Source organism: Ovis aries, chromosome 4 (assembly GCF_016772045.2).
Source record: "Ovis aries strain OAR_USU_Benz2616 breed Rambouillet chromosome 4, ARS-UI_Ramb_v3.0, whole genome shotgun sequence".
Taxonomy (NCBI): domain Eukaryota; kingdom Metazoa; phylum Chordata; class Mammalia; order Artiodactyla; family Bovidae; genus Ovis; species Ovis aries.
Genome location: NC_056057.1, coordinates 32,596,759 through 32,612,552, shown reverse-complemented (window position 1 = coordinate 32,612,552; position 15,794 = coordinate 32,596,759). Strand labels below are relative to the sequence as shown.

Below are 15,794 nucleotides of genomic sequence, written 5' to 3'. Positions count from 1 at the left end.
AGCAGTGAAAGAGCAGAGTTCTAACCACTGGAATTCCCTTGCCCCTGAGTTTCTGTTCTCAGTATGATAGACTGTGTTTTCCGAAGTTTGTTCCTTGATATTTCCATAAGAAGATGATAATCGGAGTGATTTTTAAAAGTTCCATGACCAAGAATTTTGTGGGGAAATGTGGGGACTCAATCATTAAACAGAGTTCTTTACTGGAGGAATTCTTAGCACCTTAGTATGCTTTGGGGCTTTCCAAAGAGGTGTCACATTTTGCATCATTTCTCAAACTTATTTGATCATAATGTCCCCGAACCTGTACTCCCACAGAAGGCACAGTGTTCAGGCTCCTTGGCACACACTTTATGAAAGAATCTTGTAAGTCATTTCTGCTTTTAAAAGTTTCTTCATTCCTCTTTCTACTTCAAATAAGAGCTTTTTCATTCCTCCTTCTCCTTCAAATCTCTCTAGTGCTCTCAAAGTTCCAGGTTTTTTTCTCCACAAGTACAAACTCCCCCACCTCCCTGACAATCTTACATGTCTCTAATACTTCTAGTTTTTCAGAACTCACAGACCTTTCTAGTAAAATCTGAGATATCTATGAAAGACATTTAGCCTCTCAAATTTCTTCATTCCTGGATGATATCATGGCCTCAGTCCACAAGGAATGGGGAAGGAAGGAAGAAGAGGACATAGGGGAAAGGTTATAGTCAGAAAGGCTAAGAAACGGTAAATTTCAGTAAATAGATGAAACCTGGCACAGCCCTTCTGAAAAACTGCCAACTCCTGACTGAAACTAAAATGTATACAAATTAGAGTTATGCATTGCGTTTATCTTGGAAGCAAAGTGAAAGAGAAAACTTGGAAACTGCCTGCTTAATCTGGTCACGTTTCAAAGTCAAGTCCAATAATTCTTGTTGGAGAAGATGGGGAGAGGAAGGGGATGGTCTTTGGAACCTGGACCATGTAATTTCTCATATATGTTAGCCAAATAAGTTAACCATTTCCCTACCTGGATTTCTTCTGTATGAAGTGTGAGACTGCATGTTGCTGTGAGTTGCTGCGCTGGTAAAGTCCACTTGAAAAACAACAGTGTTTGTAAAAATCTATGATGGAAAAGAATCTGAAAAAGAATATATATATTTATGTATATATAGACATATATATATTTATATATATATAGACATATATATATATACACAACATATATGAAACTAATGTAATATTATAAATCAACTACACTTCAATAAATAGGAAAAAATTATGGAAGTAATAAAAAAAAAGGAAACCTCTTACCTCTGTATACCTTTCTCTCCTTCAGATAAATACATCCATCAGACCTCATCATTCTTCAGAAAGGAGAAAGAGTAATAGCTAGCATCAGGTGGGGATAGGGGAGACATAGGGAGTTGTGTAATTCATAACTTTCTTTTTTGAAGAGAAACTTTTCGTATGAGCCAGGATCCTGGTAGGAAAGTGAATTCTCCACTCAAAGTTGCTCAGTGGGAGAGGTTTTAGTAAAAGGAGTATTTACAGTGAGGAGGGCAAGGTTAAGGGAGGCAGCAAATGCGATAAGGTACCCAGGGACTAGTGACAGGGGGAAGCTATCACCAGTAGTAGGTCTGAGGGGCAAAGAGAGTAAAGGTGCCCCACAGAAGCTGGGCTTGTGGACCCAGCACATCAAAGCAGGAAGGAGTAGGGGAAAAACAAACTCTCTCTCTATCTCATTCAGCTCTCAGTTCTCCTGCAGCTTATCTCCAACTGGCCAAACCCAGACAGAACCAGAGAGCAAAATAGTGCAGGAGATGCAACGTGAGTAGTGAGAGCCTCTTTGAAAACACAGCACACAAGGCTTTGGGGAGAAAATGGGGAATAACCAGGCGTCTCTTCCCACAGTCTGACTTCTGGGTAAAAACTTGGAGCAAGACCCCAGTATGTCAAATAAAGGAACACTTTACTTTTAGCTCTGAGTCCAATCCCTTCATTTTACAGATAGGAAAGCTGACACCCACAGAGCTTGTTCAAAGCCACCCAAGATCACTATGAGGTTTCAGCCCAGTCCTGCCTTCTAATTCCACAATGCAGCTTTTCCACCTGGCCACTGCATTCTTCAGATCCTCTGGGCCTACTCATTATCTTATTTCTCCCTCAAAATTTAGTTTCTCAGTTCTCCTGTCTTCTGGAGAAGGAAAAGAGAGATGAAGATTTCATCTCTGGGCAGATATATGCCACTGACACTAGGTTATTCACCTGGATAAAGTGCAAATTGCATAGAATTGAAAATGTGATTATATTTAAGCTCAACTATAGGCCCTTGGGTAAGCTGAGTGGCTAAGAAAAACCTGGCTCACCTGGTCAACTTGTCCTTCCAAATGCACTGTCAGTGTTCCAGAGAGATCTAAATGGGTGATTAAGATGGCCAAAATGCCAGGTCTGTTTTTAGGTTCAGTGGCAGGGAATTCAGGCCACTTAAGTTTCAATACTTCAGGGTCAGCCTTAGGGAAAATTGGGAAATGGTTGACCTTTGCCTTAAGTTGCTTCATGCTCACTCCCCCTTCCCACGTTGCTTCCTCCCCTTCACTCCTGATCAAAAACTGGTTACCAGCTAAGTCAGGAGCTGGTCTACCTGTCCCCTTAGATGTTCTCGAGTTTCAGACTGTCTTGGCCTTTGGGGCCTGTTTTGTCCTTTAAGGTTTTCCTTTCACTGATTCTTCAGCAGATCTGCTAAACAAAGGTATGTCTACCTGTTCCAGGTTGTTATGTAGCCTGTTCACATGTTACTCTTCCCAAATACTTCCCCCACGTTCTCATTCCTCACCACATAGACAGCATCCCAGTTGTAAACAGAGCCTACAGTGGTAAGGGTTCCCCATGTGGCACAGTGGTAAAGTATCCGGCTGCTAATCCCTGGGTCAGGAAGATCCCCTGGAGAAGGAAATGGCAACTCACTCCAATATTCTTGCCTGGGAAATCACAGGGACAGAGGAGCCTGGTGGGCTCCAGTCCATAGAGTCCCAAGAGTCAGACACAACTGAGCAACCGAAGATGGACATGCAGAGTGGTACATTCATACACTCAAGTCAACCTGTGACAGGTTGAGCCAGATAAACTTTTCCTTGGCCTTCGAAAAACCTCCTGTTCCCAGAGGTTCACTCACATTTTTAGAGAACCTGTCCTGTGAGTCAATCAAATAAAGATCTTTCTAGGAGATTTTTATATCTCAATAGCATCAAACACCTGTTAAAGTTCACTTTTCCCTTGCTCATGAGGACTGGTGTAATAGGTATCGATATTAATAATCATCTGATTTTATGGCTGATAGGTTAAATTATTTCATTGTGGGAACTGTCATCAACTATTTTCAAGCTGTAAAATTTGAAAAACCAGCTGTTTTCACTGTTTATACTCAACTCCTTTCCTCTTTCCCTGCCCCTGCTGGTATATTCTTCTTCCAGTAATGTTCTCCCTGGAATGTCAGCAAAAACACACTGGACCTAAGCCAGCAGATTGGACCAGAAATAACATAGTCCAGAAAAACCTCCCACCACCATCTTCTGACCACGTGATTGGAGGCAACTAACACATGTAGTCTCAGATTCAGAGTAGGGACTCAATGAATGATTGTCAATCTTGCAACTAGTCAACAAACAGGGCCTGGAGATCTGATGCATGGTGTGGGGAATATAGACAACAGTATTGTATTATAATCATCCAACTTGCTAAGTCTAGATCTAAATTATTTCAACAGCAAGAAAGGAATAATAATTATGTGACATGACAGGTGCTAACTATAGCTACAATGGTAATCATATTATAATATAAAAATATATCAAATCAACATGTTATACAACTTAAATTTACAATGTTATTTGTCAAATAAATGCTTCCTAGGTGGCACTAGTGGTAAAGAACCCACCTTCCAATGTAGGAGACATAAAATATGTGGGTTCAATCCCTGGGTCAGGAAGATCCCCTGGATGGCAACCCATTCCAATAATCTTGTCTGGAAAATCCTGTAGCTAAAGGAGCCTGACAGGCCACAGTCTATGGGGTCACAAAGAGTCGGACATGACTGAAGCCACTTAGCATACACCCACATGTCAAACATATCTGAACTGAAAAAAGATTTTTGATTCTGAATCCAAGTTTGACTGAGCAGTGATTTGCAATGAAACAGACAGGCAGAGATTCTTTAAAATTGCTGAACATGGAAAGGTCTGCATTAGTTATTCAGGAGATGCAAATTAAAACCACAATGAGATACCATTATCTATCTGCTAGAAGAGCTAGAATTTGAAAGGCTGGTAATACAAATATTGACAAGGATGTGGCACAATTGGAATTCTCATTTTCCGCTGCTAGATATGTAAATGATACATTTACTTAGGAAAATGATTTGATAGTGTCACGGTAAAGGCGAGCATAAGCTGACCCTATAACCAGAAGTTCCACTCCTGGGTATTTACCACAAAAGTACACATACTTGTGCTCTGAGAGTCACATAGTATAGGAATGCTCCCAGCAGCATTTTTTTTTTTTTCCAGCAGCATTATTTGTAATAGCACCTCCCCACCCCTGCTCACTTTCTGTGCTGCTGTGCTTAGTCGCTCAGTTGTGTCTGACTCTTTGTGACCCCATGGACTGTACCCTGCCAGGCTCCTCTGTCCATGTGGATTCTCCAGGCAAGAATACTGGAGAGGGTTGCCATGTTCTCCTCCAGGAGATCTTCCCAACCCAGGGATTGAACACAGGTCTCCCACATTGCGGACAGACTCTTTACCATCTGAGCCACCAGGGAAGCCCAAGAATACTGGAGTGGGTAGCCTATCCCTTCTCCAGGGGAACTTTCTGACCTAAGAATCAAACTGGGCTCTCCTGCATTGCATGAGGATATTTTTATCAGCTGAGCTACCAGGGATGCCCACCTTCTGACAACTACCCAAATGTTGAATTGTCAGATACATTTTGACATATTCATATAGTAGAATTCCATATAGCAATGAGAATGAATAAGCTATAATCACAACAAGAAACATGCATGGAACCCACAAACAAGATGGAGAGGAAAAAAAAAAAAACACCAGACTCCAGAGTATAGATTCTGTATGATTCCATTTATATCAAATTTAATAAGCATACGTAGCTACATTAAAGTATTAGGAGTCAAAACGGAGGTTATCCATCTCACTCCAGTCAGAATGGCTGCTATCAAAAAGTCTACAAACAATAAATGCTGGAGAGGGTGTGGAGAATAAGGAGCCCTCTTACATTGTTGGTGGGACTGCAAACTAGTACAGCCACTATGCAGAACAATGTGGAGAATCCTTAAAAAACTGGAAATAGAACTGCCATATAACCCAGCAATCCCACTGCTGGGCATACACACCAAGGAAACCAGAATTGAAAGAGACACATGTACCCCAATGTTCATCACAGCACTGTTTATAATAGCAGGACATGGAAGCAACCTAGATGTCCATCGGCAGAGGAATGCATAAGGAATCTGTGGTATATATACACAATGGAATATTACTCAGCCATTAAAAAGAATGCATTTGAATCAGTTCTAATGGGGTGGATGAAACTGGAGCCTATTATGCAGAGTGAAGTAAGTCAGAAAGAAAAACACCAATACAATATACTAATGCATATATATAGAATTTAGAAAGATGGTAACGATGATCCTATATGTGAGACAGCAAAAGAGACACAGATGTAAAGAACAGTCTTTTGGACTCTGTGGGAGAAGGCAAGGGTGGGATGATTTGAGAGGGTAGCATTGAAATGTGTATATTATCACATGTGAAGTGGATCCCCGGTCCAGGTTTGATGCATTAGACAGGGTGCTCAGGGCTGATGCACTGGGGTAGCCCTGGGGATGGGATGGGGAGGAAGGTGGGAGGCGGGGTTCAGGATGGGGAACACATGTGCACCCATAGCTGATTCACTACAGCAAAAACCACCACAATACTGTAAAGTAATTAGCCTCCAATTAAAATAAATAAATTATTTTTTTTTTAAAAGGAGGTTTTCTTTGGGAAGGAAGGAGTGAGTGGTGATTGGGAGCAGGCCCATGGGAGCTTCTGAATTGTTGTCAGTTTTTTGACCTGGATCAGTGGTTGCATTGTTCACCTATGACAATCCACTGAGGCAATGTATTTTTGTTTTCTCTGTTTTTCTATATGTATGTTATACCTCAATTAAAGCAAAATTGCAATTGCAGAGCTGGCAGGACTGGTCCAAGCCAACATATCCTATCCCTCCTTGACCCCTTTAGCGTATTTTATTTTCATCAATGATCCTGATTCTTCTTGTCTCCACATAACATCTTACTGCCCATGGAGCTTCCTAGATGCTGTCTCAGTCTCATATATCTACATTCCTGCCATCTGTCCTCCGCATTGTCTTTCCTAATGCCTTCTTTTTCTTAGAGATAGGATAAAATAATCTTTATTTTTTCAGTTGCGCCCTGGGGCTTAAAAGAATCTTAGTTCCCCAACCAGGGATTTGCCCAGGCCATTCGCAATGAGTGTGCAGAGTCCTAGATGGTAAAGAATCTGCCTGCAATATAGGAGACCTGAGTTCAATCCCTTGGTTGGGAAGATCCTCTGGAGAGGGCATGGCAACCCACTCCAATATTCTTGCAGAGTCCTAACCACTGGACTTGGTCAGGGAATGCTCAATATCTGCTAAGTTTTTTTTTTTTTACCATTACATATTTTATTTCTGTTTAATTAAGACATTTGTACTTTAACAGAGACAATGACCAATGACAAACTAGAATGCATTCACAGGAAGACAGGCTAGCTGAAGAATTAAATTGAATGTTTATTGAACAAGTGCAGATTAAATGAACTAGGAGGTGAGGTGGTTTTAACCTAAAGATACAATGAAGTCAAGTGTGATGTGCTAGTCGTTCAGTCGTGTCCGACTCTTTGCAACCCCATGGACTGCAGCCCACCAGGCTTCTCTGTCCATGGAATTTTTAGGCAAGAATACTGAAGTGGATTACCATTCCCTTCTCCAGGGGATCTTCCTGACCCAGGGATCAAACCCGGGTTTCCTGAATTGCAGGGAGATTCTTTACTGTCTGATCCACCAGGGAAGCCTGAAGATACAATAATCAAATATTGTATTTCAAATATTGTACTTCAAATATTCAGAGGGCTGTCACACAAAAAAATGAAAATTTGTTCATTATCTCTCCCAAGGGCAGACAGGACTTGACCCAAGGGATAAATATAAACAATCAATAGGCTGCAGGACAACTGTACAAAGTGTATCACTTAACAGCTTCTTTCCCAAATAATGCATTCCACCCATACATTTTCCTTCTTCTGAAAGGAAATAATACAAATGAATATTTCCCATGAATGTTTTAAGCTCATTCTCATGGCAAGTCCTCCGCTGCCAGCAATGGATGTAGTCACACTCTCAGAAAAAGAAATCCAAAGTTAACAAATTGTTTTACTAAGGAAATGATCTTTTCTTCCTCAGCTCTCAGTATTTTATATTTGTGATTCTCAGGAGGTGAGAGGAAAAGAGCATATTCTCCAAAGAGGATGAATTAGGGTCCTCAGCAATTCAGATACTGCCCCTGGGGATAGTCCTCCTCAAACTGTCAGTGCAGCTATCAACCTGTGGTACAGATGGGAGTGTGCTGTGCGCTGGGGCGGAAAAAAATAACTGACAACTGCTGTTCTACACAAAGCAGGAAGGCAGTATTTTATGAGTCAGTAGGAAATATAAACTGACTGCATAATACTGATGGGCTCCATCAAACCTGTCAACTATTAAAAAATGAGAATTGTTTCAACAACCATTATAATTTAGTTTATATTATATATATTATATTATATAGGTATTTTATCAAATATTTAGGAATGCTAAGGTACTTAACCCATCCGATAAAATTGAAAATAAACACTTTACATTCCTCTATTTGTCAGTATTCAGGATCTGGAAGGTGGATCTTGAACTCAGAATGATAAATGATAAGGAAAGCCACAGAGTCAGGGAGTTGGGCTAACTGCTGCCCACTGGGAATGGGTGGAACAGGGACAGGCTGTGATAAGGGAATAAACCTGTTAAAGGAAATATCCAGGGCCCCTGCAAGTGGCTTTTTGGGCATGACCATCCTTGTGATGGCGTCAGCCTGCCGTCCTGCTCTAGTAAACCTTTCACACCTTCTTACACTGGAAGTCCAACAAAGGTTGCAAAATAGCAGGTGATGACGATAGATGTGTATGTTCAAGAGACCAGGGAGAAGGCTCCTCTCCAGGTTACATCTCTAAGCACTTCCATGTTGGCTGGACCATCTCAGACCACTGGTGAGCTTGGATAGTGGAATAGATTCTGGAGAAATCTCTCTGCCAAATTCTTTGTCCTACTGACCAAGTTCAGAATTTGCAGGTTTTACAGCATATAGTATCCTTTTTCAAAAGTTTCCTGTACTATTCATGTTATGATGGAGCAGATATAAATTTAGAAGCTGACCATACACTGGGGGTGTAACAATTTCCCCTGAAGCCTCAAGCTCCTAGTTCTCCTACTGATCTAGCAACTTTCTGAAACTAAAGGAACTTGCCAACATCACTGCCACTGGCGTTTTCCTGGCTGGTCCTGCCGCCGTACCTCCCCACAGAGCCAGACCCCAAACTCCGCTAATTTATTTGTGACCAATGTGATTTCTTCTCTTCCTGGTGTAATTCAAATTTGAAAAAAATCCTTGAGAGTGACTTTAAGGATTAGTATCATGATACAAACCATAGAGGTAGAGGTTTTGGGGGACGATACCCTCTAAAAGACACAAGGGTGCTGGGCCTGGACATGTGTCCCACGCCTGTGCTGAGGATGTGCCTCGAGTAAACAGAGAAGTCTAGAGAAGGTGTTCCTTGTTTTTGCTGACATAATGGGTATCAAGAGAGAACAGCTTGACAGAAGACTGAGTCACTTTAGTATGATGGTGGAAGAAAAAAGGGTGATGGGCTTGTCCTTACTGAAAACTGGTTATGATGTAAAATTTGCTCACTGGAACTTTTTTTTTTTTTTGGCAGAAATATCAGGGTGTGGTGATAGTGACTAAGTAAATGAGAGCAAAGTTGAAAAATAGAAGTATTATTCTTACATTGGACTCTCTTAACTCAAGAATTACAGACCAGAGTGAACGAGCTGGCAAAACTCTTTGGGGATGCGCCGCTTCCTGCTCTCTTTATTATCCTTCTTGCAGCTGGGCTTCAACTTCCCAGACTTATCTACTCTTCAGCTAGTACTTGTGCTTCTCAAATTGCTTTGAGGGTACCACTGGGCAAGGGAACCAAGGAAGTGTGTGGCTCTGTTGATGCCTCTACTCTCTGGGTGAGAGATTAACACATGAGAAACAGTTTGGGAACAAAGTTGTTCAATCAATTGTTGAACAATTGATACACAATGAAGTGTTAGACTGAATACAACTGAAACACCCATCTGATGAATGCAGTAGGCTGGAAAGCAGAGAAATCAGGTTTCCAGCTGGTGTATGGACATGTGGATAGGTGTGAAAACCTGAAAAAGATTTATCAACCACATGGAGACAGAGGATGAAAACTCCTGTCTTTTCAGGTTCTCCTTTATTCTGTGTTCTGAAGTTCCTCTTTACTATTGCGGGTCACCAAAGATGGCACAACACCTTTCCGCTTCCTCTGGGAGCTGTGTTTGTCACAGTTGTCTATATATTTTCTGTGTTTTCTGGGACCTCATTTGGAAAAGAAAATCTGCATACAAGTTTATGCGTCTCTATTAAATAAGCACTGATGGGGTCTTTTGCTTGTCAGCAATAACAAGAGCTTCTCTGCGGCATTTATGAGTGCACTTTAAAGAATTTTGAATAATTCACTGGCTAAGAGTAAAAGAGTGTTTAACCAGGTTTGCTTGGGCAGAATTAACAATAAGTGATGTCCAGTCTGCTGCCTCTTCACCATAAAAATAATGTACATTTTTTTGGGTTGCAAAACTAACACTTGTTTATTATGGAACATTTGGTAAATTAAAAACATACATGAAGAAGCAAATGAAATTCAGTCATAATTCCTCCATGCTTATGTGTCCCTGACATATGTCCAAGACATGAACATTTGCACAATTGTGACTATGTCATATTGGAGTTTTGTACCCATCTTTTTCCCATGTCATAAAATATTTTTCAGAAACATGATTTATAAAACCTGCAAAACAAGACCCCCTCAACAATAATTCTTCTAGAAAACACTGGTTAATAAAATGTCTTAGAAGATACATGTGGATATTTTTTATTTCTAGTCACTTGAGGGTAGTAGTTAATAATTAGGCTTTCCACCCCTATTCATATGACTTTTAAGAAATATGAAAAAGATTGGCTCTACTGTTAAAAGATAAGAGAAAAAAAGATTTTTCCCCTTAAAATATCTGTTACAAAGGTATTGAAATTTTAGCTTATGATTTTTTTTTAAGCTATAGAGAATATTGTTTTCTTTCTAGGATTTAGTCCTAGAAAAACCTGGAACCAACCTTGGAGGATAAAATTCTCTTTGCAAAATGCAGTTGATCCAGCTTCTTTCACTTGATCCATGATTCTGGAAGTCTGCTTATTGGTTCATACAAGCATTTATATGTACAGATCCCACAATTTACTTAGAATATCCTAGGTGATGCAGAGGGGAACCTTGTAGGACTCTGGAAACAGTTGGTTCTTACAGATGCTGAACACAAACACTGAAAACTGGAGTGATTCAGGGCAGCAGTGGAAAATGGGTTATTTCATTGTTCCCTCAATAGCAGAATTTCATTGGTCCCCATCTTTATTATGGTGACATGTTCTACTTGGTCTCTATTTCTACTGCTCTTTTGTTACCAATTACTTCATCCCCTACTTTTTACGTCTTTTCTCTTGCTGATGGCTTCAGTTTACTCAGAACTTACCCCTCTCAAGGCTTCTCAGGGCCTCTTTCTACACCTAGCTTCTGCACCCATCACATGATTGATTTTCTCTTCCCATTTCCAGTTCATATTCTTGAAAGAGAAAGGGCTTAGGTAGTCACCGCCACCCCTGTTTGGGTGGAGTGTTCACATCACTAGGCCTGGCTTCCCTTGACCAGCATAGTTCTAAGAAGGGGGTTGTGTGGGGTGGATCATGCCTGTGGCCCCTGCTGGAGGCACTCTTAGAAGTGGAATCTGGCATGACACAGCAAGACAATGAGTTCTCAGCACATTCTTTTTGTTTTAAATTTTTAAAAAATATGTTTTAACATACTTGCCACTAATGTGACATGTTCTTCATATTTTTTTCAAGGTAAAATCTTTCGGCACTTTCACTTAAAATAGTCATGGCACATAGAAACAAAGAATAGATTGGTGGTTACCAAAGGCTAGAGACTGGGGGAAATGGGGAGATACTACTGATCAAAGGGTACAAATTTCTAGTTATGAGATGAATAAGTTCTGGGATATAATGTACAGCATGCTGACTACAGTTAACAGTACTGTATTGTATACTTAGAAGATGCTAAGGGGGTAGATCCTAGATGTTCTCATAACAGCAGCCAAAAAGAAAAAAAAGTTAACTATGAAGTAATAGAAGTGTTAACTAATCTTATTGTGGTAATCATTTCACAGTCTGTGTATGTCAAATTATCATGCTGCATACCTTAAACTTACACAATGCTATATGTCAACTCTATCTCAAAAACCTGGAAGAAAGTTGTCATATTACCCAGATGTTTTACAGCTAACTTTAATAGAAATATATTTGAGCTAAATTTTTCTTCAAGTTTCTGAAATTTAATAGCATAAAATATATAATGTTCAACTGACTTTGTAATGTTCAACTGGCATTTACTAAAGTTATTTGCAAGAAGGTAAAAACATTTTAATAGTGTAGAATTATGCCTGTGGATACTAGAGACTAGCAAAGATGGGTAGTTAAGGTTTGGAATATGCTGACTTTCATAAAGAGGTTAAAAGCCTTTTGAAACAGAATGTTCTTGGGCATTTTCCTAGTGCTTTGCTGCTAAAATATAAATGGTTATGTGTAACTGTTAATTGCAGAGTGTTACTGTTGGAAATTGTTTTTGTATGCGCAAATTGTGACAGGAGAGTGGACCGCAAACATAAACTTGAGTTTTGGTTTTACTCTGACTTAGAGGGACGGTGACTAAAATTGCCTTCTGTATCATCTCACCACTGTAAAACAGGAAGTGAAGTCAGCCAATAAATTGCTTCCTCTCTTTTTGCAGAAAGGAAACAAATATATAAATATATATGGGCAGTCTCAGTTTCTTGCCACTCAATCCATCCTATGTACGATCTTGAGTTAGCATTAGTGAAATGTTATGATGTCATTCCCCTGTTTACAACCCTGGGAGTATGTTAGATTCACTTGGAAAGCTTTTGAAATAAACTCTATATCCAGGCCCTGTACCCCAGTTTTCTGATTTATTTGATGTGGGCATTTCTATTTTTGAAAGTCATCCCAAGTAACTCTAAGGAACAGACAGGAAGCTACAGGCAAACTGACAGAATCTGAACATTGGAGTTGGCTTTCAAGGTACTCTATTGTCTTCCTCCAACCTAGCTTGCCAGGCTCTGGCCAGTTCAAAGGCTTCCCATGTCTTCTGTAGGCTGCTTGTTTTTCCTTTCTACTGGCTCTTTTCCAGGAATTCCAAGAGTTTCCTTCTCACATTTTCCAAATTCAAATTTCTGCCCATTTTTCAAGACATGGCTCAGTTTTTACCTCCGCCTGTGATGCTTTGCCTTCTCCAGCCACTCTCAACTGGAAAGCCTGCTCCCTAATCTGAAGTCACATAGCAGTTATTGCCTAGCGCTGAACAATGAATCAGTCATGTACTGGTCTGTGCCATCTCTCCTATTGTTGTGACAAGTGATGAAACTTTGCTTTACTTTTCACCTCTTTGTTACCCAAAGACCTATACTATGAGCTTCTGACATTCCTTTGTATGCTTGACAAGTTGGTTCTGCGTATAGTGCAGGAAGTCAGTAAGTATTTGCCTCCATTTCCCATTTCCGAAGGTGTGGTTTGGCACTTTGTCTCTGCTGGAATCTTGCCCTGCTCCTACTGGGCCTTCTTGCCAACAGACTCTCTGGCTGTTTAAATCAGGCCAACATATCCAGTGTCCCATAGGGCTGATTGCCAGTAAAACTGATTGCGTGTGTACTCCTCTGCTCAGCCTTGCTCTCTCTCTGTTTTTTGATCCAGCTGAGGCTTTGGCTTTCTTTCCCTCTCTGACCCTTCTCTCTCCTACTCTCTATGCTATCAGGACTTGATGGCAGAATTCAGGTTCCTGGGATCTGCCTGCTTGCCTTCTGTGAGAATGTTAGAGTACAACACACTCTCCGGATCTTATCCCTCTTCCTTCAGCCAACACTTCCCCTGACTCTGGCCCAGCCAGCCTAAATTATACTGCCAGTCCTCCGCTAGTACCCTGGTCTGCTGCTGCTGCTGCTAAGTCACTTCAGTCATGTCTGACTCTATGTGACCCCATAGATGGCAGCCCGCCAGGCTCGCCCGTCCCTGGGATTCTCCAGGCAAGAATACTGGAGTGGGTTGCCATTTCCTTCTCCAATGCATGAAAGTGAAAAGGGAAAGTGAAGTCGTGTCCGACTCTTAGCGACCCCATGGACTGCAGCCCACCAGACTCCTCCATCCATGGGATTTTCCAGGCAAGAGTACTGGAGTGGGCTGCCATTGCCTTCTCCAGTACCCTGGTCTAGTGGAGGTGAAAGTGACAAGAAATCTAGTGACAAGATTCCTGTCAAAGGAGAGACAGGCACTGTCTTTAAGATTCTCACCCTCTAAAAGAAAACTGATTGTATTGTTCACATGATTATAAGCTTCTGTTGGTTCATGATTGCCTGTAGAATAAAGTCTAAGCCTGAGCTGTTCAATATGGTAGTTATTAAAACTCAGATAAAAAATTGCGTTTTTCTTCTGGTGGTGCTAGTGGTAAAGAACCTGCCTGCCAATGCAGGAGATTAAGAGATGGGAGTTTGATCCCTGGATTGGGAAGATCTTCTGCAGAAAGGCATGGCAATCCACTCCAGTACTCTTGCCTGGAGAATCCCTTGGATAGAGGATCCCGGTGGGCCATGGTCCATGGGGTCACGAAGAGTTGGACACAATTTAAGTGACTTAGCGTGCATGCTGTGCCATATTTCAAGTGCTGGATAGCCACTTGTGATTATCCTATTGGACAACACAAATATAGAACATTTTCACCATTACAGAAGTCTCTGTTGGACAATGCTCATCTACATACCTTAGTGTGGCTAGTATGGCCTTTATAATCTCTCTTTATAATGTTTTGTTCTAGCTTAATTTTTGGCTGCTACTTACCTTTCAAGCCTACCGACTTTCTCAGTGTTCCCCAGCCACTAAGAGCTCTTTCACAGCTCTGCGTCTTTGAACTTGCCGTACCTGCTTCCTGAAACGCCTTTTGATTTTCTTCTTTGGCAAACTCTCATTTAACAACCCCCCCCCCCCTTTTTTTTTTTACTATTTATTTGGCTGCACCAGGTCTTTAGTTGCAGCATGTGGGATTTAATTCCCTGACCAAGGATTGAACCCAGGCCCCCTGCATTGGCAGCTTGGAGTCTCAGCCGCTGGACCACCAGGGAAATTCCCTGTTCACCTTTTTAAGATCCAACTCAAATATTACCTTGGTTGTGAAGTTCCCTGACTTTCCTAAACACAATAATTTTTCCTGCGTTCCCTTGGCTCATTGAACCTGGCTCTGTTGCCCTTATCACCATTTGCTTATAAATCTGTCTATTCTCTTGGATGGCGGATCCTGATTGTTCTACAGATCTACCCTAATGAGTACCTGAAGTTGTTTGCTTGATGCTCTTTCAATATTAAGCAATATGTTTTCTTACTGTGGGCTTGTTATTTATGTGTTTGCCATGTTTGAAAAGATCTTGGTGCTTTAGAAGTTCTTCTTTCTTAAAAACGAGTGGCTTCCTTTCTTTCAGGATGAAAGTTCATTTTCTTTCTAATTAATTCTGATGGGACTTGAGAGGGATGTGGTAGGAGAAGCTGACAAGGTAAAAAACAGAGTAACTATATGTAGGAAACAGTTCGGTTGGGCTCAGGTTCCAGTCGTTACATAAAATATTTAGTATTTAGGAGAAGGGAAGGGAGGGAAGATGAAGGGGAAAAAACAACAAAACAGCTCATGGAGCGGATACTGTGGAATTGTGTTTGACTTTTTCCAGACTAAGGCCAAAAGCAATGATATATGAGGAAAAGAGTTTTTATTACCTATTTGCAAAAACGTATTTTATTACCATTTCCCTCCTCCTACCCCCTCACCCCCACCCCTCACTTCAGGATTTGATAAGGTTTTGAGAAATTCTGGTGACTTAAATTACTGTGAAGTAAATCCTCCTGACCAAGAAATAAAGAAATTAAAATATCAATTAATTTCTCTTCTGCGATTATGGTGAACATCATTCCGAAAGGCTTGTTTTCTTCTGGAAGAGCTGTAAATACTAAAGGCTGAGTCCAACAGACCTTCTCTGATCACTATCACCTAGTTGCAGCTTCAATCTTAACAGTCAATCATCTCCCCTTGGGGACGCCGACCACGCCTTATCGCTCAGACCACGCCCACCAACTCTCCCTCCCTCCCACCTCATGGCCCCGCCCCGGGCCTAGCAAAAGAAAATTTTCATTGGTGGAGAAGTTGCTCTGATGCCGCCCCAGCGAGTGGCGATAGGCCGAGCTGGCGTGGGGCGGTGGTGGTTGGCTGCCCGGGGACGGGTCTCTGGTCTTGCCCATC

The 15,794-nt window shown here is 41.2% G+C and overlaps 1 protein-coding gene and 1 pseudogene across 2 annotated transcripts in view; one reads left to right on the top strand and one right to left on the bottom strand.

The window, feature by feature from the left end:
• HYCC1 (hyccin PI4KA lipid kinase complex subunit 1) overlaps nucleotides 1-15,794 on the top strand; it is a 216,582-nt gene that overhangs the window by 113,530 nt on the left and 87,258 nt on the right. The gene's annotated exons all lie outside the window — the stretch shown is intronic.
• Nucleotides 7,931-15,793, bottom strand: LOC101120746 (COP9 signalosome complex subunit 8-like; annotated as a pseudogene).